The following is a 4,892-nucleotide window of genomic DNA, read 5'->3' on the forward strand; positions in this document are numbered from 1 at the left end:
TGAAATTACATGCTGTGAGATGTTTAAAGGAGAGAGAGAGGGAGAGAAGGGCGGAGAGAGAGAGAGATGGAGGGAGAGAAAACGCAGTATTATAGCTAGGGTAGGACTTTGAGGATGGGTAGGGTTTAGGCAAGTGATAAAGAGTGGAAGTATGATGTCAGTGAAGGATGTCCAAGCAGGGCAACAGTGCTGCAGAGCTCTACAGCATAAAAGTCTAACTGAAATTCTGCTGCAGGGAGAACCATTTGCATAGACTAAAATGTGAAAACGTCATTCCCATTTACCTCCTGGATTTGTTCAACTCAGCAGCACCAGATAACCCACCCTGGATGTCGTCTGAAAGCCCAGCCACAGAATTTGCAATTTAGAGCATCAAAACTTGTTTAAGGCCTAAGGAGCCAATTTCTTCTCTGAGTTGGGATCAGGCCACCTTAACACTGAATCTCAAGAGAGTCCTAAAGGTCACTAGCTTTCTGTGCCTTGCTTTTGCTGACCCAGCACTTAGAATTTTCATTTCCATTTTGAAACCAATAAATCAGCATATCTTGCCAGAGGAGTTTTAACCTCTTAAGATGCAATCAAATTGCTCAGTCAAGATGACTGACTCCTGAAATTGATCTGCACATTGCTAAGAATGAAAGAGAACTTTCATGTTTCTAAGGAATATATATCTCTGATTTATAGGATAATGTTAGCTGGATCCTGAAGGATTGAGTAATGCTGTTATAATTAGAAAGATGTGATATTATCTATACCAAATAGAACAGAAAGTTGCCCGTCAGTGATATTTACCAATTGTACATAGATAACCACTGTAATCAGTGTGTTTGCTGATACATTGTTTTCTAATTATCTCCATTTCAACTTGAATGTTTACTGTCTTTGATCACTGTTAAGAATGATAAAAAAACACAAAATATATCTTTAATTTCTGAAGTACCTCCCTTGGTGCTTTAAATAACATACCAAAGGTTTGAAAGTTGTTTTCGGTTTTGTTTGTTGTTTTGGGGTTTTTTGGCCACCTAATTTTAATTTTTTACCCTGATTTTTTTCTAGTTTGACTCAACAAATTATCAATAACTAATTTTCACCAAAATCAGGTCTTTCAATGAAACAATTTTATTTTGAATATGTTAAGTTTCTCATTCAATATATGTTTCAAAGCAATAGCTTTATCGATGTGTTCCTTCTCAGTTTTTTCATCCCAATTTTGTCTTATTTCTTTAGTCAGGGCTGGCCCAGCCTCACAAGAGAATCTTAAAAAGATCATTTGTCTCCCGGCTTAAACATTGGGAGGGAGTTGAGGAATGACCACCTCTCTTGCGACCCTACTTTCCCCATTACTGAAGCAATAGCCATCTAATTAATTTAATCAGCTATCACAAAGATTAGCAAGGTAACGTGTCCCAAGTGTCCCGTGTTAGTTAGAGAAAGGTATTATGTATACAGAAGAAACAGCATGATGTTATCTGTGCATTATTCCCTCAGCCCTTAAACTGGCTGACTGGTTTTCAGCTTCAGCGCTCAGGATCAAGTGAGCATAATGTACATTTAGGAAGAACACATGAATTGCCAACCAACAACCAAAGATCACTAAGTAATATTTGAAACATATGAACATGAAAAATCAGTCTGCTATTGGGAATCTCATAAAAGTATTTTTTTTCTTATAGACTTTAGCACTAATTTCTCCCCTCTTCAATTGCTGAAATGTCATGTAAAAAGTAATCTGTGCATGCTTTACTAAACTAACAAGGCAGGTGGCGTTGTTTCTGTCTTCCTGGGGAAAGGAATGCAAACCTGTCCCATTGTAAGTGAGGTAATCAGGTAAGTATAATGGAACAATCTTTTCCTATAAAGGTTTGTATTGTTATGAATATAAAATAATAATAGTGTGTTTGTTAATGTTGTTATCACCAACTCATTTTCTGTTTGAAGTCAATGACTGCTAAAATATAAATGGGAAAAGGGGATAGAAAAATGAAAGGAATCATTAAAAGAGGGTTTTAGTAATACAGCTGCAATGAATTAAATTGTAGTTTAATTTTATTTCAAAGTTTTCCTCAGAACATTTAAGGGAGAATTGTAGGCATACTGGAGAGGAAAGGCCAATCCGTGCCAGGCATTTTGAATGAAAGTATTCTAAGCTTTTCTACTTCTGTTATTTTTCCATCTGCTTACTGTAGCCCACAGAGGAAGGAAAGGAAGGAGTAGACACCATATTCATCCCTATGGCCTAGATCTTGGTTGCAAAAGCGTCAAAAGCATGCTGTCCCTTCGAGCTTGCTGTGTAATTATGGTATGGGCTTTTCTATGGAAAGACACATGGAAAAGTCTGAAGACTAGTCTTCTAGTATCACTTTGCACAGAAGTTGTTTTCATCTCATTAGAAGCTACAAACAAATTCCTTCTTGGTCTCTCAAGAATCACAGAACTTGAAGCTGATATTAGGGGAAACTACTCTTGTTCACATTTATGAACTTCTGAAAGTGAAGAGTCTGTATACAGAAAGAGAAATACCAGCATTGGGCAGGGTACCAGCCCTGACAAGTTCCCACAAGTCAATTGTTAAATTCTGGCATTTAATGAGTCAGTTTTTAAGCCATCGGTAGCTTCAAATTGGGCTTGACAGGAGTATTTATACCGTGGAAGCTGATAAACACTACACATCAGTTCCCCAGTTTACCAGCATCCCAGGATGCTGAAAGAAGAGGCAGCTAGAATAATAGTGACTACCATCTGGACCTTATGTTCTTTAGTAAAGACACTTGAGTATAAGAGGATTAGTGTGGAAGGCTCTGTTAGTCTTGAGATGATCATCATAGCAGCTTTCAGAAAGACAACGGATACCAGGATGATACAGCAGAAGATAATGCAAGAAACAAATGTCTAGAAGTTGTTCAAAAATGGTCACTAATCACCCATGACAGATATCAATCCCTAGATAGGAAACTTTGCTCTAAATACCACCATGCTTGATTGTTCTAATTAAATGTTGTACAAAATTGCATTCAATTTAACCAAATTTCCTCTCCACCTCCACCCACCCCCAAACAATTCTCTTAGTGGTGTCCTAAAGCTCAAATTTCAAAAAAAAAAATCCTTTTAGGTTTTGTTAAATCAAAATACAACCTGAACTTTCTGGAGGTCACTGCCTCAGGCTTTTGCAGACAGTAGCCTAGATGGGTAACTGAGCAAATTTAGTTTTTTATTTATGCTCATGAGTGGACAGTTGCAAGATAAATAACCAATACAAATTTGAAATTATAGTTAACACTTATACATTGCTTACTATGTACTACATGTATGAAATACTACATCCTCATATGATGTAACTACTGCCATTTTACAAATGAAAAACAAAAACAAACAAAAGATGAAAACCTGGGTCACAGGGAATTGAATTACCTTGCCTACTATTTCACAAAAGCAAGTTTGGAGCATGGTTTTGGATCTAGAAGGTCTGGCTCCAGAAGTGAAGAGCTTAACCATTATACCAATGCTCTTCACGGAACCATGATGTTTGTGGCATTCAGAAGCACCACTGACTGAGAACATTCCAATTCAGTTGCCTCTTTTACTAGAAGGCAATGTGCATTATATTTTCTCTTTCCTTTTTTTTAAAAAATAAATTTATTTATTTTTGGCTGCGTTGGGCCTTCGTTGCTGTGCGTGGGCTTTCTCTAGTTGCGGCGAGCAGGGGCTACTCTTGTGGTGGACAACAGGTTCTAGGCACGCAGGCTTCAGTAGTTGTGGCACGTGGGCTCAGTAGTTGAGGCTCGTTGGCTCTAGAGCACAGGCTCAGTAGTTGTGGTGCACGGGCTTAGTTGTTCTGAGGCATGTGGGATGTTCCTGGACCAGGGATCGAACCCATGTCCCCTGCATTGGCAGGCAGATTCTTAAGCACTGCACCACCAGGGAAGTCTCTCTTTCCTTTTTATAAAGAATGTTAGTTTATATGTCACAATTTTGACATATTTATCACTTGCTATGATTACTATAGTCATTTGTATAAATGTGAATTTATCTACTTCAGTTGGGTTTAATAAACAATTAAGAACTTACTAGAAGCTACACACTCTACTGAGAACTAGGAAGAATAGAAAAGCAGGATAAACAGTAACATGATCTCTGAACCAGACATTGTTACAATAGAACTTGAGGAGCAATGCTTACACACTTGGCACACTGAAGACTGGAACAAGATAATACACAATAAAGTGCTTCCTCTAGGAAAATTTGTGTAAGAGACAGTATTAAATCTAGGTACAATCCATAAATATTTTTATAGACAAAAACATAAGGTGAAATAATTAGACATTAGCAAAATAAATGAGAAATAAACTGTCACTTTGATATATAAAGATGAATAAAATAAATGATGATATAAACAAAGGATTTTCTAAGAAAAGTTGATACTGAGGAAAAAAGAAAAAACTGAGATTAGATAATGTATAAAGGAAACATTGCACAGGATCCTGAAAAAATGAAAAAGAAAAGTGTATAATGCAAGAATAAAGCAGAGCTGTAAATTAATACAAAGCTGAAGGGAGAAATTTAAATTAGAAATTCAAGGGGTGCCAGTATTTCTTTCTGTAGGTTGAGGTAACTGGATTAACAGCACTGACAACTCTCAAAGCCTGTAAGTATGGTTTATAGTCATTGAAAAATAGTATTTTAAATTAATATTAATTTAAAAAATATATTTTAACATTAGATGTCCTTTGATGATTGTGTTGACTGAATTTAACTTCTTTTTGAATTAAAATAACAAAATTATTGAATTTAATGGGTTATAAGATCAGTTTCTTCCTTAGTGTCCATGTTAATGGAATGACTGAGGAGCTACTAGGCATTTGAAAGATGAAGAGAGAAATAAGGACCATGGTGTC

The sequence above is a fragment of the Tursiops truncatus genome, chromosome 5, assembly GCF_011762595.2.
Source record: "Tursiops truncatus isolate mTurTru1 chromosome 5, mTurTru1.mat.Y, whole genome shotgun sequence".
NCBI classification, from domain to species: domain Eukaryota; kingdom Metazoa; phylum Chordata; class Mammalia; order Artiodactyla; family Delphinidae; genus Tursiops; species Tursiops truncatus.